Source organism: Onychomys torridus, chromosome 11 (assembly GCF_903995425.1).
Source record: "Onychomys torridus chromosome 11, mOncTor1.1, whole genome shotgun sequence".
NCBI lineage: Eukaryota > Metazoa > Chordata > Mammalia > Rodentia > Cricetidae > Onychomys > Onychomys torridus.
The window spans coordinates 42,508,794-42,529,132 of NC_050453.1; the positions used below are offsets into that span (position 1 = coordinate 42,508,794).

General features: G+C 44.4%; 1 protein-coding gene across 2 annotated transcripts in view; it reads left to right on the forward strand.

Annotated features, from left to right (window-relative positions):
- C11H1orf21 (chromosome 11 C1orf21 homolog) overlaps positions 1-20,339 on the forward strand; it is a 200,978-nt gene that overhangs the window by 42,411 nt on the left and 138,228 nt on the right. Inside the window, exon 1 of one of the 2 annotated variants that reach the window (XM_036202078.1) lies at positions 7,779-7,986. The exons of the other annotated variant lie outside the window; for it this stretch is intronic. The gene's annotated coding sequence lies outside the window, so the exon portion shown is untranslated. Of the gene's footprint in view, positions 1-7,778; positions 7,987-20,339 lie in introns of those variants that run through there. 2 annotated transcript variants of the gene reach the window in all.

Below are 20,339 nucleotides of genomic sequence, written 5' to 3' on the forward strand. Positions count from 1 at the left end.
GGGTGCGTATCGGTCCCCCGACTCAGGGGACACTGAGGTCCTGCTGTGTGCTGGGCTGGGTAACTACCTAATGACTTGGGTTCTTCGGGCAGATAAAGGAACCATTGGGGTGTTACCTTTAGCCCAGCAAGTAAATGGCTCCCCAGGAGTAGAAATGCTGGCTAAGGGATTCGGAGGGCTGCTGGCGAAGGTGTCTCAAGAACTCTGTTAGAGCAGAGTTCAGCTCTTAATTTGCTATTTTATGCTTCAGGTGTCAAGACTCTTGACATCCCCAGTGGACCAGACTTTCTCTGCTCACCAACAGCTCTGTCAGAAACAGGATATCAAAGTTAACTTGACATAATATTCCCAGTGAGTCCCTGTTAGTATCTTGTGATTATAAAAATCTCTGCTGAAACTCCGTTTTAGCTTTGACAGAAACCTGGCCACTACCTTCGTTTCCTGAATCTGTCCCCATTTGGAAAGAAAGGATGAGAAAAAAAAAAGCAAGCTGACCTGTCTCCTTGTGTATGCAGCTACCTTGTGAACTCTGTGAATCCCCAAAGACTCCCAGAGAGGCTTGTGAGCCAGGAAGGCCATCTGCCCTCCACTGCCTTCCCCCTTTTAGACGTTGATTATTTCCCCTTGTTCTTTTCACTAGTGAGCCCAGGGAGGTGTTTTCGGGTAGGAAACGGAGTGACGGAGTGACGGCCTTGGAAAGCCTGCTGTTCTTTTCAGCGGGGTGGTCCTGGACAGGCTTTGGCTCCCACCTGTTGAGAGTCTAGTGGACGTGGATGAGCCTGGTGTCTCCTTCCAGATCTTAGCCCCAGGCGACTCCACTTCCTGAGGTTCCAACTCTTCCGCTCCCGTTCAAGCTTACGTGTCTGACCTTTCCCATCCACTCCTGTCCTCCCTGACTGGGAAGGCTGGTTTGTTGCCTTCTCCTTTATCCTTCCAGCCCTTTCTCCTAGATTTAGCTTACCTTGGGTGTGACCACTTTGTACAGACTTGGACTGCACTAGGAAATGACTTTGTTCACTCCATGCTATGGCTCACTGACGTGACTAGAACTATATTGGGTTGTCCATGTTTAACCTCGGCTCCAGCGGTTTGGCTTTGGGTTCGACACTTTACCTTTCTGGGTTTCACCTCACGTTCCTTATCTATGGAATGTGAGCAATGACAGAACTTTTTGTGGATGCTGTGAGGTGTCAGGAGCTTGCGTGGAGTTTAGTCATTTATTTCTGATGAGCGACTGTTCACCGTTAGCCCCTTTAAATATTTCTCTCTTCAAATTTCAACCATTGAGCTGTTCCCCCCGCCCCCCCCCCACACACACACCAGACCTCCATTGGATTCTTTATCTTGCTCATAGGGTACGTCACCGTGTAGGGGGTTATGGGAGAAACTTTGCAGGTCAACAGGTTTGGTATGTGAAGAGGAACATGACTGCATTGGCCATCTGAAGCAGGAAAACTGTAGATAGGAACCAGGGCCCAGAAGGAAAGATTCTTTTCCTGAGTGCTGCAGGAGACATGATCAGAGCAGCTGCAGATGGGGAGGGGAAATACTTTGCTTGGACTAGGCTAGCTGTACCTCATGGGTCGGAATTAATAAAGTATACACACATCTAACTATATGAGCATTGCGTGTGTTCATATTTTCCAGGCATCCAACTAATGCTTTAGTTAGTTAGTTTTGTTACTTTGAGACAAGGTCTCATGGAGCCCAGGCTGGCCGTGGCTTCTTAGGTAGCCAGGGCTGGCCTTGAGTTCCTGTTCTCCTGTCTTCCAGGGGCTGCTTGTTCCAGTATCCTTTTATGTCTGGTGATAATCGTTCCTTCCTAAGGACATAGATGTTTCTGTTGGTTCCTGAAAAGCCTGTGGTCTACTGGCCTGTGTCCTGAGTAGATGAAACGGATAGACAGAGAGGAAGTGGCAGGGTCTGAACAGAGGAAAGGGTGGGATCTGTTTCTGTGGGCTCCAGATGTGGGTGTGATGAGAGTTCTGTTTTATTATTAGGTTGTCACAAGCAGAGGACCCAGTTAGGGAGGACTTGGGCCAGGGCTGTGGTCACAAGCAGAGGACCCAGTTAGGGAGGACTTGGGCCAGGGCTGTGGTCACAAGCAGAGGACCCAGTTAGGGAGGACTTGGGCCAGGGCTGTGGTCACAGGCAGAGGACCCAGTTAGGGAGGACTTGGGCCAGGGCTGTGGTCACAGGCAGAGGACCCAGTTAGGGAGGCCTTGGGCCAGGGCTGTGGTCACAGGCAGAGGACCCAGTTAGGGAGGACTTGGGCCAGGGCTGTGGTCACTGTATACATAGGTCTACCCTTACCTAGGTGTTTCCCTCACTAGGTCCTCCATATTTGGTCCCAGTGACTCCAGACAACATAGTCACTCAGCTGTTTGTCAGGCATAACTTAAACACCCATTGAGATGCCCAACACTCAGATGGATTTGATGCCCATGAAGTCTAGAGAAGCTCACAGTCTGTTTCTTTTCTAAGTCCCACTCATAAAGGTGGCCTCTGAGCTGCTGACACTGGGAGAGTATCTGGAGCCACGGAGGCCTGGCATCTGGCTCCTATGAAGTTAAATGTGCTGAGCACATCCATCCCGTTCCCCCCTACCCCACCATGGCAACTTTGGTCATAGGAAAGTTCTTTGCATTTGCAAGTGACATAATTTTTCTTTCTTAAAAAAAGAATCTGTGAAGGTTTCCAATTCTAAAATTCTCTGATTATATGATTCTAAATTAATTTAGGAAAGTAGGCAGGCAGTTTTGAATGTGTTTCCATGGACACTGTGGATGTTATGCTGAGGTGTCTGCCTAGTCACATTTGTTGCCATCTGTCATCAGAGAATTGCTGGATTTTGGTCTGAGGGCAACTCAAGGCACTGGCAGGGATCTGCTGTCCTAATATTCAGCTGAAATGTTAGAATGTTCTAGCAACCATCAGACAGCACTAAACTAAGCTTAGCTGGCAATGTACAGTATAAAAAAATACAAATAAGTTTTTGCTTATAATAGAAAATAATGTTTTATGTAGGTCTATCCAATAGGATCTGCTTTAGAATATACTTATACTTAATACATTAATACACTCATTATTCAAAATATCTGGAGATTTTGTATATGTGTGTGCCAAATTTGACAACCCCAGGCAGCATCAGTTTATAATCTGTGATCTTGTGAATGTTTAATCATATAGTAAGAAGCTTTTCACTCAATTCTAGTGGATTCCTCCATTCTAAATCCTTACTCAGAGGAGTTGCTAATTGTCATTCAAGCATGATCATATTATTTGTAGGAATTTAATGTTTCTTTTTCTCTCACTGCTAATGAAGTAACAATCCTTTCATTAAAATGACAATAAAAATAATATATATTTTAATTATTAGTTAGTTACTTAGGATTTTGAAAAGCAGATTTTTTTTAAATTAATATTTGGTGAAGTTTGAGTTTGTAAAGTAATTTATGAATGCTTCTTGGTTTTGTTTTTCTTATCTGATAAAACGGGTCTGGAATTTATAGGGGTCAGGACCTGTTAACTACGTTCACACCAGCCTCTGTCCCCCAAATAGTGTTCTGCAGTCCATCTTTGTTCCCATTAGCCTTGGAATATTTATAACTATGCCCATTCATCACTCCTTCTTTTAAGATCTGGTGCCTGTGCAAGGAAGAAGGAAAAATACAGCCCCATGCCTTTGCAGATTGCATAGGCTTTTGGTGACTTAAGGTATGCGCTGTAGTCCTGCATGGAAAACATGAGAGGTTTGCCAAAGCCTTGAGGTAATTAGGAATTCCCCATTTCTGCTTTTGTGACATTTAGTGATGCGAACAAGAGTCTTGGGTCCAAATTTGATGTTTTCATGATCATAGTTGATATCCAAAGACAGATCTAGAATCTTTATTTTTTAAACCTTCGTTCAGCCTCAGAATTTCTGCACTGCTGTTCAGGATCAGTGCTGTCTAAGGCAGACCACAAAGTGTGTGCTTCTATTCTGTGAAGTCTGAAGGGTGACGAGCTGTGGCACCACTTTCCTATTTCTTCTTGACCTCTACTGGTGTCAGAGGTCTGCTGGTTCCTCTCTAGTGGCAGGGTAGAGTGTAGTCTGTGTACATGATGGTCACTCATGCATCCGCTCTGTAAACATTCAATTGAACACATCCCAGTGGCAGACACCGATCTCTGGGTTGGGTATACAGCTGAGAACAACATAGAAGGTCTTGGTGTTGTGGGACACCTTGTCCTAACAGTGAGTGGCAGCCATAACCCAGAGAAGAACTATTTTCATACAAACATTTCAGAACTGGTAAGTGCTGTAGAGTCAACAAGCTAGAGCAGTAGATTGTCTGGCCCAGTTGCTGAGGTATATATCTTGGAAGGTCCTTCTCAACCAGGAGTTTTGTATTGAGACCCGAAGGGTAGGGGAAGCCAGCTGTGGGAAATTGGCTACCTAGAGCCTCTTTTGCCCATTGTGGAGAAGAGGAGACTACATGGGGGGGTGGGGGTGGCAATCGGGTCCACTTGAATTTTTGTTGTTGTTGTTCAGGAGACCAAGATGTTTGAATCTCACCATGAATGGATTTCAATATCCTCCCCCATCCACTACACACATGCATTTCAACAGTTGTTCATTTCAGGATACAGACATTGTCCTGTAAGCATAAAAGGGATTTGGTATTTGAATCAAGCTTTCTCTAAAGGGAATCCAGAGAATTGACCTGAAGTATGAAATCGGGGCTCTTGTCATTGAAGCAACAGGAGGAGATAAGGCAATCCTTGTCTAAGTAGAGCTTTCTCCCACACCTCCCTTGGCCCCTTCACCTCTTGTCCAAACTCCCTGTGTTTGGTTCCTCTATTACTTGAGAACCTTGTCTCCTGGCGTCACACCCTGAGTGTAAAGACTGAGCAGCTGCAGGTGAGGCTGGACAGGAAATGTGGAGGTGTCAGGCTGCATGCGTGCTTGCTTGGTCGGGGCCAGTGGGAGCTTACATGTAATCTACCACACCAGCACCATTTTATGAACTTTCCTGGTGATCAAAAAGAAGGAATGTTAGAGAGATGGTTTTTAACAAGCCAAGGAAGGTACTTGCCACCCAGCCTAACAACTTGAGTTTTGATCCTTGGAACCCCCATGGTAGAAGGAGAGAACTACCTCCCTCGAGCTGACCTCTGATGAAATGATTATTCAAGTGCGTGTACGCACACACACCATAAATAAATAACTGTAAATTTTAAAAATTAAACTCAAATAAAATGAGGATGTTAGAGTTCATGTTCTTAGTAGCGTCGAGGAGCTGACTTGTTCCTCGAGGTCAGTGTGACAAAGGGCCACATTTCAACACTCTGTACTTGCTGGCTCTCAGGGGGTGCCACACTGAGAGGCCAGTTTTATTTTCCCCTTGTGCTGGGAGTTCAAGAGCAGGAAGTGGTCTCAGGGCTTCTGTCGTTGCCCAGGGAAGCCCCCGCCTTTCTCTTTTCGGATGGCATGGTATAGGAAGGGCAGATGGGTCCCTCTGCTTGTGTAACGCTTCCAGTATTCACCTCACAGCACAGAGAGAGAGCAGTTATCCTAGCAAGATGTATTGGGTGAGTGGGCAAGATTGCTCAAGGTCAGGCACAGATTGGCCCCCAGGACTAGGGTACAAGTTGCAGAGGGTGGTGTGTCTGCACATTTCTTGGTGACCCTCTGGTTGGAAGCACCGCTGAGGAGCTGCACCCCTGTATTAGGTGGTGCACCTCTTGAGGATAGGGACTGTGTTTTGTTCTTGAATACCTTTGTGCTATAAAAAAACAACAATCAGCTAATGAAGAGAGTTATTTTGGCTCAGAGTCTGGGAGGTTTCAGTCCACTGTTGATGATCCCTGTTGCTTGAGGTAAGCAGTTCTAAGCAGCAAGAGCACATGGTAAACAAGGCTCATTCTCCTCATGACTCCTGGGAGAGACGGAAAGAGGAAGGAGCTTTGATCCCACAATCCCTTTCAAGGCATAAATATCGTAAAACCTTCACCTAGGCCCCACCTCCTAAAGTATATCTACCACCCCCCTGTAGTGCCAAGCTGGGATTAATCCTTTAAAATGTATGTGTTTAGGAGGCATTCCAGACCCAAACTGTAGAAACTTAGTCCCTTGCAAAGCTTTCTGCAACTGGAAGAGAGGCACAAGAATAAAGTCACCTTAAATGCAGCAAGGACCTCAGCACTGATCCAAAAAAAAAAAAAACCCACCCCAAACAAACACAGATGACAGAGGCTAGTCGTGGGGTTGCAATCACGACACATCATCAAGAATGTGATTTTTCTGTCCCGGGCTTGGTTCTTCCCATCAGTCTGGCTTGAATCCTGGTTCAGACGCTGGTTAAGTCTCTGATCTTGAGCAGGGCTGTGGTGGTTCTGTCAGAGAAGATCGTGGAAGCTGTGGGAGACAGGGCCCAGATGTGTCATTAGAGGCTCCCTGTAAAGCCTGCTCTCACCTATGGTCCCGTTCTCTGCGTTCCCATCCGTTAACTGTCGCCATGCTTTCCCCATCATGATGCACTCCTGCCCTATGTTCCCACCAGGTAGTGCTACAGCACTGAGGAGAAAAACCAGTACAAACAGGTTTGCCTCATCTCTGGAGGCCCTGGTTTCTGCATCAACACCAGTGAGGGTGCTAGGGTTGTGTGTGATGTTGTGTGTGATGAGCCGGACCTTACTCCAGGGCTGCCCAGAGTCTAAAGCACTGTTTGACCCGATTATCACATTCCCCTGGAAAAGCTTTTCTTTTCCTCCCTCCCTCCCTCTCTCCCTCCCTCCCTCCCTCCCTCCCTCCCTAAACCTACTCTCTGCTATGTGTATTACACACAGCAGGGCAGGAATACATTCTGTGATTTAGTTAAAATAGAAACTGTTAATAAGATTTGTAAACTACTTGAGACCAATCTGACAGTTTGTGAACAGACAGGTCGTTCACCCTTTGTAATAGGACATCATTTTCTGAGTTCAGAGTTACAAGGGCAGTTAAGGTTATGATGCAAAGAAAAGTACCATAAAAATGGAATCTAACGATCCCTTAAGGGTTTTTCTTTCTTGTGGTTGATTTAGAAAAAAAAGGAAATTAAAGGTTCGCTCATTTGGTAGTCAATTGGTTTCTCCAGATACCATGACTCGAGGAATCATATTAAACACGTTTCCTGGTTCTGCTCCCCCAGTTCTGGTGGGGCTGAGTCTTTTGAGGCCACTAAGATGGATTTTAGAAAGATTTGGGGGCGGGGGTAGAGTAATAGGTAGTGATTTCTGATTCCTCCACAGTAGATATTGATGGCTTTGGAAAACTTGCTTCAAAATAAGCAGCATCAGAAAACACTTCCACTTACTTTGTTTGTTTGTTTAATTAGAGAATTTGTCTACCTACTTGCCTTGAGGAAAGGAAGCTTCCTTCAAAGAAGCTTACTTACTGGGAAATTACGCTTGCTTAAGTATAGCAAGGCAGTAGGAAAAATGTTTCTAATACTTGCAAGGCTACAATGTGAAAACTGTGTAATTGTGTGTGTGTGTGTGTGTGTGTGTGTGTGTGTGTGTGTGTGTGTGTAGACAGGTTGACATGGGGAACAGGGGGTTGTGAAGAGTGTGTCACTTAAAGGTTCCCTTAAGTTATGCATTCAGCAATTACTCTTAACTCTGGTACACATTACTAAGAAACTGGGATTGAAACCCTCCATCCTCCAGGGAAGCTCTTTAAACAGGAAGGTATAAATAGCTCCTGGAAGTCCCTGAAACTGACCAGATTCACTCGGCTCCTCCCTGCTAGAGTCAGCAACAAAAGCTGCAAAGACGACTCAGACCGGCTAAGCAGAAGACGTCTCTCAGATAAGCCAAGCTGTGACAAGAAACCAACAGAGCTGCCTGTCAGAGTTAGACAAGTCACTTGGAAGGGACACTCTACGACCTGCAGGCTGTGCAGTGTGCCTCAGGTTCCCCAGCGTCCGTCCTGAGCTGTCATCCATTCTGGGGTGGGCCTTGGTGAGTCATTTGAGTCATTTCTGCCCCTGTAAGTAACCCCAGTAAAGCTCCCTGGTTCATCACGCAGGACTCTGGTGGTTTGGTCTGTCGTGGGATCCCGGTCTCGGGTGTGTAGACATATGGGTTGTGTCTCCCCAGGAAAAGTTCTGTCGTACAACAGAAACCTTGTTTTCCTTTGTTCAATGAAAGAGACCTGGCTAAGAGACTAGCCAGCTTCTCGCTTCTCTGAAAAGGTCGAGTCCTGGAGTGGCTTAGCATTTCCATTAGAATACTGATGTCAGAGACCAGGAGAGGTGTCTCCTTATGTTTGAACATAAAGAGTCTCAGGTCTGTCTGTTTAGCTCAGCCTCCTCAGCAGTTCCACTTGCTTCCTTTGGAGTGGCTTGGAGGAGAGAGGTACCTTCTGAACAGGCCCGTCTTCTGCTAGAGTCTTCCTCTTTTGGTTTGTGGAAATTTCCATCCCGAGCTAACTAGACACTTCACCTCAGTACAGCTTCCTCTTAATTTTTGTGGTGGAGTTATTTTTAGTGAGTTACCATGTTTCTCCTGTTCCCTGTTTGACTATGCTGTGTCTGTACCTTCTCTTTTACCATTAATTAATTCCCGCAGCTCTTTCTTAAACCTTCCTTACATTGAGAGATACTTCGTAATTTTTTTTGTTTCTTGTTTAGGAAAAGGTGGGAGGGGCGTTTGTTTTGTTTGGAAATCAGGTATCAGATCTGCCCTGACTTTAGGAGCTTGTTTCCAGGGCTGGATTTCATGTAGCATAACACAATTAGAATTTATTCCCTGGGGTGTTTATTATTTTATTCTCAGAGAACCTGAAAGGACCTTCTTCCTTTTTAGATCCAATTCCAAAGCAATGCTGTGTGATTTTAACAGTTTTGAGCGATTATATGCATTGAAGCTAAGCTCATGCATGACCTTCCTTAAATCCTATACTGAAGCCCTGGGAGATAGCTTGTTATGTTTCCTAGTTTATCAATGACTGGGCAGAGCTAGCAGTTTAAGCACTGTGGAATAAACGGATACTTCTGAGCATCTGGGAAACTTATTAGTGTATTGAAAACTGCTCTAAACCCCGAGATAATCTAAAATTTGTCATTACTGGAGAAGGTTGCAAAGCATTGGACAATAATTAAAGTAATTGGTTAGCCCCTCTTTGCAGTATTTCATGTCCAGCAGGTATGAATGTTGACAGGTCTGATGTTCACTGGTAAGACGGAAGGTAGCAATGACTATCACAGCCCAGCCTTGGCATTCTGCTCAGTTATGGTGTGACCGGTGAATAGAAGAGACCGGTAAGGACTATGGCATCACGGTGGTGCGTGAGTCGGGTCCTGACTTTCCCCTTACTCTTGGATGATCTGTCAAGTTACTCAGCTCCTCTGACTTCAGGATCGTCAGCTGTAGAGTGGAGACAGTAAGCTCTTAGGTAGCAGTGGTCTGATTTAATGGAAAATGTGTGTAGATTGCTTAGAGCTGGGCACATAATAAATGTACATTCCAATGGCAGCTGCTCAAAACAATGGATGCAGTCGGAGACTGTAAATTAGGTGAGGCCACACAGTTCTGAGTCTCTCAGCAATAGAAACTCCAGTAAGTCCCCTTGTCTCTGAATTTCTTGATTTGTATGATGGGGATATTTAAAAGAGGATTATAGGAAACCTTATGAGAAATGTGACATCTGAAAATATAGAGCATTAATTGATCTTCATAAACGCTGATGACCCAACCCTTTGGCTGTCAGGCTCATGGGATAGGTCTGTTCTAGGTACCTAGAATGACTGGGGATTTATTTACACTGGCCATTAGTTTCCCGGTGGCACTTAGCAATTTCACTCCAATCCTATGTTTCTAGTGATTGACATATGCTTTCTGGGTCAAGACATGGATTAGATCTTTAAATACTTTGAGGATCTGAACTCGTTTGATTGTGTGGATTAAAGTCTTTATTCTTTTGGAGTTGGTAGTCTTTGGAAAAATCTCCTTCTTTGCTGTTTTAATTTCAAGTTAGGATACATAGTAACTGGTTTCATTATGGCATTTTAATGTGTATATATCATTATATCTTGTTTGCATCCTTCTCCAACACTGCCCTACCCCATCACTGTTTGTGGGTCTCCTTCCCCCCGGCGATAGCACCCCCCCCCTTTTCATGTCACATGATAGGTGGTCCCTAGCTCCATCTTCTTGGATCTATTCCGTGATGAAAAAAGTTTCTGTGTATGAAAAAGGAAGCCCCGGATGAGAGGCTTATGACATCGAGTGTGCCAGCTTTTGTGTCGTTACCATGCGAGTTGGATGTTTCCAGGTGTGGTGGTTGTGAGTCAGAATTTGGTATTAGACCAGCAGTGTTTTAAATAATCTAAAGAGAACATGCGACATTTTTAATTTTAAAAGCATTTGCTTCATCTTCCCAAATGTCCAGTTCTGTAGGAAGCCTTGTAGTTTGAAGTTGGTAATAGCAGCAGTAGTGTCCGGACTTTGAATGTGAAGAGCAGGTGAGCCAGCCAGGTGGAGAATGGCTCTGTGCCTTTTTCCTGGAGCTCCCTTGCTCACACAGGTGCTTCCCTAAGATTTAGGTGCGAAATCCCGTCATCATTTACTTAGCGCCTCTGTTCTTACTGGGGTCTGTTTTATTTCCCTAGGCTCTTGGTGTGCTCTGGGTGAGACTCTTATGCGGAACCTAGGCTCTTCTTCCTTCCTGTCTCAGGGTTTGCGAACCGGGCATGATAAGAACTGTACTGATGTGCATTGGTATCTGGTTTGACAATCTGGTTTTGCTCACCACTGGGAACTGGATTTTATATTCCACCAGATAGAGGTCTATAAATACTGGAACACCGTTCCTCTGTTCTCTCACAGGGGGCTCCACCTCCTGTGACAGTATTCACGAGCCTCTGCTTGTGTCCCAGAGCCTGCAAGCTAAATTATCTTCGCAAATGCTGTACCTGTCCATTATGTCTACTTCTACTTTTGCTTCTTTTTCTAAGCCCATAGTTTCACTCAGTAGCCCAGATTGGCCTCAAACTCGGCATCCTTCTGCCTCAGCCTCCAAAGGGCTGAGATATTACAGGCCTACGCCACCACCCAGGGTGCTTTGGCATATTGGGAAAATTCACTTCCAATTTCTTTCCCTGTAATTAATTAGACTTGATTTATTTCTTTGGGTGCTGCGTCCCTTCTTCCTAAAGCTGTCCCGAGCATCCCTGGAGGGACACTAGTGAAGTCTCTAGAACTTCATTATCCCATCAGTTCCATTTGTCTTGCTGGCCTTTGCAGGGTGGCGGAAGAGATGGCAGGGCCGCGGTAGGTTCCTGCTGACTGTGGTGGCTCAGGAATGAATCACTGGGCCAAGCTGGCTAAGCAGAGTCTAAAAGGCACCTGATTCTAGTGTTTCTGGAGCCCAGTGTCCTGCGTGAGCAAGGAAGTGCAATGTGCCATCCCCAGTGGGGACTGCACACAGGCAGCGTTTTCCATAGGAGTGGAGACACAGCATGACTTTCTAGAAAAGCAGGTATGAAAGTTCTTTCAGTGAAAGAATTCTTGTTTCTCGGGGAGTGCAGGCTCCTAAGGTGCCTTTCATCCGAAGGTGTTAGCCATACATATCTCACAGGAGCTTCTTCCTTCCCATGAAGCCAGTTTACATAGAGATCACAGGCTTAGTGATCGAGATCTCAGCAAAGGAAGATCCTGGCTCTTGTCTTTCTGTGTTTCATCCCCAGGGCTAAGGCTGACAATCGCCTCAGTCTGTTATTCTCATCAGCATAAGCATAGTTCTCAAGTGCAGTGGGCTCCAGAACACCCGCTTACTAGCTGGGAGACTTGGGCGGCAGGATGGGTGGGTGTGTGTGTGTGTGTGTGTGTGTGTGTGTGTGTGTGTGTGTCATATTACATTCTAATCTAGTTCTTTTTAATGTAAAAGTGAAGCTGTCGTATCTAGCTTTCCTGTGCGGGTCACATGATTATTATGAGGAGAATGAATAAAATGCTCCATGCTGTCAGTCAGGAACCATTCACTTCTCACAAAGGGGGTTAGCCAGGTGTGGAGGCAGACAAGGAGGGTACAAAAAAAAAAAAAAAGAGTCTCCAAGCTAAGAAAATGCTGTCATACCAGATGAGTTCTCAGCATGGAAACACCTAGAACGATCAAGCATTTGTTCAGGGGCCATATGGAATATGATTTATGTAGAAATAGACAGGATGCAAATGAGAAATTAGCAAAGTATGGTGGGTTACTGCATCCATGCGGTGTGGAAAAAACCTAGCAGAGGTAATGTTTGAGCTGGGCCTTTTGGTTGACAAAACGTCATGAAAAAAGCTAATTATGTGGCCTTTACTTTTTGTTCTCTGCGGGGTTGTCTGTCTCTAGTCTGCACACTGACATCACTTGCTGGCTTTGACTTAGCATTCATCCTAACAAAAGTCACTTTATAGGTGTGCTTACCAATGCACTGAAAGCAGGCCTGTTCTCAATGTCAGTTTCTAGATATACACTTCTATAATGAAAAGCCTATTTACTTTTCTGGGTCAGTTTGGCTTAGACTACTATGCTGTAAATCAAAACTTGCCTTGTTTTAGACATGGTGTTTATTTCTAATGACAGAGTAATTATAATACACAGGGACACTTAATGCTTTGGAACTATTGGATAGAAATGTTGAAGGAAAATTTATTCTTTAAGGGTATAGACAAGAGAAAGGCATGAGGTAGGTTTTCAGAAGAGGGGCGGTTGACGTATTGAGTGTGTTCCTATGAAAAAGGTGTCACGTGGGAATAATGGTGAGAATTACAGTGTCATATGCAGCCTTGAGTCCCTCTGTTATTTTATGTTCATGGTTACATTGGCACTGCCATTGGCTAAATATTTTTCTTGCAAGATAAAGAGATGTGATTTCTTTATCTGTTTACAAGACTCTGTTTACAAGATAAAGATAGTTATCCCTTGAGTTGACAGTAGAGAATTCTCTTCTATGAGTTTTCTTGGAAGAAAGCACAGAAATCTCTAATTTTGACAGTTTTAATGTCAGATTTTTTAAAATTTAGGACATGTTTGAAACTTCCTGTGGAAGTAAACACAAAAATAAAAAACTGCTGGTTTTTGTTGTTGCCGTGTGTGTGTGTGTGTGTGTGTGTGTGTGTGTGTGTGTGTGTGTGTGTGTGTGTGTGTGTGTCACATAGAGTGCACCTGCAGGTCAGAGGACAACAGTGAGTGTCATTTCCTGCGTTTTAACTTGTTGAGATGAAGTTCATCATGGTCCAGTGTTGCCTACCCTAGGTTATCTGGCCCAAGAGCTCCACCACCCCCTTTGCTTAGGAGCACAGGATTATGGATTTGTGTGCTGCTGCACCGAGCTCTAGTGAATCTGGTGATTAAAACTCAGGTCTTCACACTTAAACTGCAAGCTCTTGATCCACTGAGCCAACTCCCCAGGTGTGTGTGTGTGTGTGTGTGTGTGTGTGTGTGTGTATTATTTGAAATTTCCAGAAGTTATATGAAAAAAAAACAGCCACAAATCAAAGCCTGACTTTGAAATGAGCTCCTGTTTCTTTGTCCTTCCCAGGATCCCTACCATACTGTTCTAGAAAGGGTGGTCTGCAATCATAGTCTAGACTTAGTTCTTGGTTATTGATCCAGCATTTTCTTCTGTTGCCTGTTTTTAAAATTTCATTTTTATTTTATGAGTATGAGTCTTACCTGCATCTATGTGTGTGCACCAAGTGCATGCTTGGTGCCCATGGAGATCAGAAGATGCGTTGAATCTTTTGGAACTTAAGTTGGAGACAGTTGTGAGCAGCTGTGAGGCTGCTGGGTCCTCTGCAAGAGCTCTGAACCATCTCTCCAGTTGGCTATCCATTTCTTAACTGCCATTCTCTTTGATTCTTGCTTTATTCTGGAATTCTTAATCAGTTCATAGATGAGTTTTAAAAAATAATTGATTCCTCTGAGGTGGAGTGCTTTGTATATGCAAATGTGTATTTTATTTATTTATTTATTTATTTAAGCAGTCAGGCTTTTGACTTTTATCTTAGTTGAGCTGTTGATGATTTAAGAACGTTGCAGACTGCCTCTCACCGTCCTCAATTATTATGTTTACCTTCCACTGCATGTTTGAATCTTCATCTCTGGATTCTGGCCTGCAGGTCAGTCCTTCACATCAGCCCCGGGCATCTTTTGTCTACACCTTATTTTCCTCGTCTGCGAGGAAACACCGCTGAGACTATATTTGGGTAATTTCTGCTCAGGTCACACACCTCTGAATTAGCCTAGTCTTTTCTTATCCTAACATCTCTTAAGTCTGTTGTGCCCTCTTCTAATTTGGAACATTGCCCTAGTGCGGATCCTCACCGCCCTGCCCTTGCTCATCCGACCTCCACTGTGCACAATACAATGTGTCCACCGCTTCACTCCAGCCCCGTTTCTTCTGTTCCTGGGAATGTGACACTAACCAAATCTGCTTGCTCTGCGTCTATCGACACCAGTGGCTTACAGGGTCTTATGGTAAAGTTCCCCATTAACCAGCTCCTGCCTTCACTATCAGTCTCATTTCTGACGTTTCCTCCCCAAACCTGTTTAGAACCCGAGGAGTCAAATCCCCACCTTTTCCCAGCACCCTGCCCTGCCGTGCTGCCAATGTGAAAAATGTCTCTTTTTCCTTCCCATTTTATGGGAAGGCTCCGCTGTGTCCCTCAGGTACATTTGCAGACATCACTCACACACACACACACACACACACACACACACACACACACACACACACACCCCTGTCCAGGACTGTTGTGGGTTTTGATTGTGTGATTCCAGGGCTGTGCACTCACCTGTGAAGACTTTGGTAGCATCTTAGAGAATGCTTAGATGTTGCCTAAGACTTGGAGCTGCTGAGTGTGAGTTGCCCTGAGCCTCCAAGCACTGTTCTTCCTTACTGCGGACCTCACTCCCTGCTCCGCCTGGAGATGGTGGCCGGGAGACTGCGTGGATTGGACCCTTTTCTGTTGGCTTTCCTTTCCCCAAGAGAGGAGAGATGGGAGGCTGTGCTGGAGGGGAGGTGAAAGCATGTTTAAACATAGTTTTCTTTAGTGACCTCAGCGTGTCTCTGCCCTTCTAAATTCCCATGTTTTCTCCCCCTCCCCCTTTTTTGTGACTTCTATAAAATATGGGGGTAAAGCATTCATGATAAAACCATTCTCTTCCTAATCATTCTGTTTCAATGTATCTTTTGAAACCAGTAAGATGATGTTATTTTAACTTTACTATATACGACTTTCAACAATACAAAGAGTTCAGCTGGATTTATTTATAATTTGATTTTACTTATTATGATTGTGTGTTATGTGTGCATGTGTGCACTGTGCATTCTCTGGTGCCTACGTAGGTCAGAGGACAACCTTGTAAAGTCATCTCTCTCCTTCTACCTTCACATGGGTTCTGGGGATCAAACTCAGGTCACCAGACTGACACGGTGTGTCACCAGCTCTAACTGGATTTCTTAATACCCGTGAGCTGCTGACCTCAGCATTGATAGTAGACCCTGCTTTTCCCAGAAAATAATAATTAAATTCTTCTGAGAACAGTTTTAGACAGAAGAGGCTTTTCCCCAGTATCTCGGAGTTATACATAGAATAGCAGTCATAATTAAGATCCCCGTGTTTAATATATTTATAAGCCGAGGATTAGCAACTGTGAGCTTGTATCTAATTGTGTGATCATGTATCTCTGCATAGCTTCCTTTCAGTGCTTAGCAACTTCTTCACGCCAGGGGGTTGGACCAAGAGGCAGGGCATGCTGGCCCTTAGTAGTTCTGGAAGTGGGAAAGGAATGTTCTGACTTAACTCTAGAAATCTTAAGTCCCCCTAACTGGTGGTGTGTAGGGCGTGAGTACAGAGCATGGAATTGAGGGAGGACTTTTTTTTTTCCCCCAGTCAGGGTTTCTCTGTACCTTTGGAGCCTGTCCTGCACTAGCTCTGTAGACCAGGCTGGCCTCGAACTCACAGAGATCCACTTGCCTCTGCCTCCCGAGTGCTGGGATTAAAGGCGTGCACCACCACCGCCCAGTGAGGGAGGATTTTTATGTTGAGATTGTGTGTACAGTGTGTTAACAGCCTTGAAGACAGCATGGTGGGGTCCTGGGTGGATGCCTGGTACAGCTGTCACCTTGCTGAGGACTTTTACAAAGGGTCACCCAAGCTTCAGTTCAAGAAGTCCCATTTTACTTACTAAACTTACTAGAATCAGTGAAATGCAGAGTATGGGAGGTGTGCACTTTGCTAGAGCCAGCCAGGCCCAGTGTCCCTCCAGGCAAGCTTCTACCTGCTGCCATTTCCCGGACTCCCCTGGTTCCATTGCAGTTTGCTAGATAAATAACCAGAGGGAAATGGTATACGGAATGATGCAGATGGCAGAATGTTATTTGCCCAGTAGACAGACATACGTTTAAATGGATGCTAGCAATATCTTAATACAGTGAACGAGAAATCTGTGAGCTACATGGTGGTAAGTGATGGAGTATCCGAATTGTAGGTTTGGCATACCACAAAGATATATGGTCCCTAGGTGCCCCCCCCCCATCCCGACACACAGAGGGGTAGGGGGAGAGAATATTATCTAGATGGTCTGGGTTTTTTTGTTTTTTGTTTTGTTTTGTTTTTTGCTATAACTTTTATATACTCTGCTTTGTCCACATCAGCATTAAAATTAATGAAATTTGATGTTTATGGAAGGTTTTAGAAAGGTCAACATAGAATAGAACCTATTTTTTCCAGTTAATGAATTATTTTAGTCTTTATAACCAGCACTCATTGTGGGTGAATTACAGCTGCCTGTAACTGCAGCCCAGAGGACCTGACACCCCTGTCCAGCCTCGGCAGGTGCTGTGCTCAGCTGCACAACCCCTCCATAAATACACATAGTGAAAAACAAATAAATCTTAAGATATTTATGTTGCTATATTCATTTTTACATGGTACTATGTTATGGAAAGACATTTTTCTACAAGTGCTTTATTATACATGAAGTATAATTTTAAGGTTGTCTTTTAATTCAGGTTTTGAACATTGGTTTGGATCTCAACCTGCCCATTAGCATTTGCTTAATGTCTTGTGTCTCTGACGAATTGGGGGGTGAGGGGAGAAAGGTTTCTCTAAAGGTTTAAGAAGCATGGCGGCAAAGCACGCCCCTAAACAAAAATGTGTTGGGCCTGGTCTGGTGGCACATGCCTATCATTCCAAGCATTTGGGAGGATTGAGAGTTCAAAGCCAGCTTCAGCAACACAGTGAGACCCTGTCTCAAAAAAAAAAAAAAAAAAAAAAAAAAATTACTTTTTTCTCTAAAATTCATTGTGTAATTTCCTCCCAATGAGCATTTGGCACATTGAAGGCCTCCTTGTCTCCGAGTTCACAGAAAGGGCAGGAGTGAAAGCCGGGCATTAGAAAACTCAGCTTCCCGTGTTTATAAACTGCATGAGCAAGTGCTCCCCTGACTGATTACATTCGTTGTAAATTGTTTGGATTTTAGAAATCAATGTTAATGTTAGTTTGTTGTTGGACGCAAATACAAGTGCTAATGAGTCCCCCAAACCATCTCACGCTCCCGCCCTTCAAGGCAAATATTTTGTGGCATTGAAATGACAAGGCCAAGCTAAGGCCAGGGGCGTAAATGAATTTCTCCCTTGGTGACGTGTGGAATTCCTCCTAAATCCCTGGACAGCCGCCTGTGTGGTATGGAAGCACTCTTGAGGAGTACTCGCCGTAGACAGTTTGGGATCTTATTATTGACAAGGTACAAGGCTGGCTGACAGAACTGTGAAGGGAGGCTGATGTATCACCGCCTCGCCTCCTAGGAAGGGCTGACTGTTTTGTTTTGAAACAGGGTTTCAAGCTGTCAGTCCAGGCTGCCATCAAATTCAAGGCAGTCAACCTACCTCAGACTAAGATCACAGACCAAAGCTGGAGTAGACCCCCCCCAACTCCCCGCCATTAGTGGGGTCACCACTAGAGAGGCCCTGGGTCTATTGTGCTAATAACAAACAACTGAGTTAGGAGTTGCTCTGGAAATGACCTCTGAGATTTTTGTTTGTGACCAAGTCATGTCCCATATGCCCCAAACAATAGTAGTGTGACCCCATCATCACCAAGAGGAGAGAGGCGTTTTGGCCACCACATTTGCTGGACTTGTACCTTTTCACTGTGTTCCTTTGTGATTGATGTCTCAAAGCAAGCTTTGGTTTGCCTCTGTAATCACTAAACACCACAAGAAGTTCTGTGAACCTCTTCATTTACAGTGTTGCACAGAATTGGTGAAACTGTATTCTCCGGGGCAGGAACAAAACCTGGGTTGTGTCTTCCCTGTTTATCCCCTGCCTCGACCCCCTTGGAGTGTTGTCTTTCTGTGGCCCAGCATAGTTTTACTGGAAACTGCCCTGTTTGATGAGGGATTTTTTTTTAAGGCCTTTAAAGCATGTAGTAGCTTTCCTCATCTCCATTGTTTGTACCTTAAAAGCTTTCACTGGCCTCCGGAGCCTTTTGTGGAGAGGACTGCTGTCTTCCAGAAGCCATTGATTGCTTTTATTGAGCAGTTTCCCCTAAACAGTGAACTGGCTCACTGGGAGTCATGGTATCCTTTTAGAATGACCTTCTGGTTGGGGAAGCACACTATGAAATGTCTCTAAGTGATGAAGAAGCCATCGGTGTGGGGAGAAGGAGCCGGTGTGTGGAACAGAGCCCCATCCCTTTCTGCAGGTCCCATGCAGTGTGAGTGGCAGCTTGCATGGGGCACCCCAAGTACTTAGAGTGTTGCCTTGGGTCTAGGGGCCTCCGAAAGTGCCGCTTTTGACAGCCTGCTTTTTTTTTTTTTTTTTTTTTTTTGTATTGCCGTTCTTCCTTGGCCATTGATAAAATTTTAGTTTGAAGTGTTGCGTAATATACAGTGTAGTAACACATCTAAAAATCTAGAATCAGCTTTCTCCGGAAACTGATGCTTCATTTTCCAGAAGGCGGCAACTCAGTGTTCACTGCTCTGTTGTTTCAGCCTGATGAATGGCCTGATTTTAGTGTTCTCTCTGTTCCTCAAATCTTCATTAGTCCCTGGCACCTGATTCTGTTTTTACTTGCTGAAGAAATCTGTACTAGAACTAATTTTTAAAAATGATTTTTTAAAAATATTTTTTAGATTAAGTTATTTTTCTGTTATTACAGTGTTTGGCCTGTCCTTGAAGAAATAGCTGGTTTTCTCTGAGATGAGGGAGCAGGGAGGGCCAGATATTCCTGCCTTTGTCCGTGTAAGTTAGAGTTCCTCTAAAGGAAGCTCCTACCTTTGCTTTGCCTAGGATGAGCTTTAGAATTGCAGGTTGAAACGTGGGCCACAAAGGAGACTAATTATAGCGAGACTTTGGAAAGATCGATGGAACTGTGTTTCTGAAATTAAAAACAAATACATTTCATGGATGAGAATTTAACCTGCATAGTGTGAGGCCTACAGATTTTGGTGGAACATTTCCTCATACACAGACACACCTACCCACATATAGGCATACACAGACACACCTAGCCACACATAGATATACACAGACACACCTACCCCCCCCACACACTGAATTCCATTTCTTTTGGAAAGACAGTAAGTAAGGACTTTTGTATGTCTGAAACTTAGCCTTTTTAGTTACTGAAACTGAAGAAAGGATAGAAATGGTTCAAATGTTCCACATTTAATCTACTTCAGTATGATACGGTTGGGACAAAGGGACAAATAGATACTTTATTTTGTGTGAGTGATCTATTGTCAGGACGGGTATAAATAGAATCAGTAATTACAGTCACATATTCTTAGAGGGAAGTTAGCAGTAAGCCACATAACCTAGTCACGTGCTTATGGAAGAGGCTGGGTCCTTTAACAGGTACTTGGAACTGCAGTTTGATTTCCTAAGTTCCTTAGAAGACATTGGTCCCAAGAGAGTGCTGTACTCGTCTCAGACACCTGCATTCTTTGGAGGAACTGGGGAACAGTACACATTTTCTCCTATTTAAAGAATTTTAAATGAATTATGTCCTTGTTTCAAAACAGTCTAGATTTTGAAAGCGGGAATGGAAGTTTAATGAGGTGTGTCATGGGTATCTAATAATAGATCTGTTCTGGCATCTGAATTGTGAGGTTCTCAAAGTTCTGTGGTTAAAGGGTGCTGAGCTATTTGTAGGTTCGTCCCCAACCTAATGACCTGGCATGTGTGAAGGGCATCTGGGCTCCCTCCAGACTTTTGGTGGCATTGCCATGATACTGGGTTAGATAAGAGATGCAGAGCTGATCTTGGGTGGTTTAGGGGGTCTTTCGAGTTGTTTTTCTTTTATAGAAATTGGCCCCG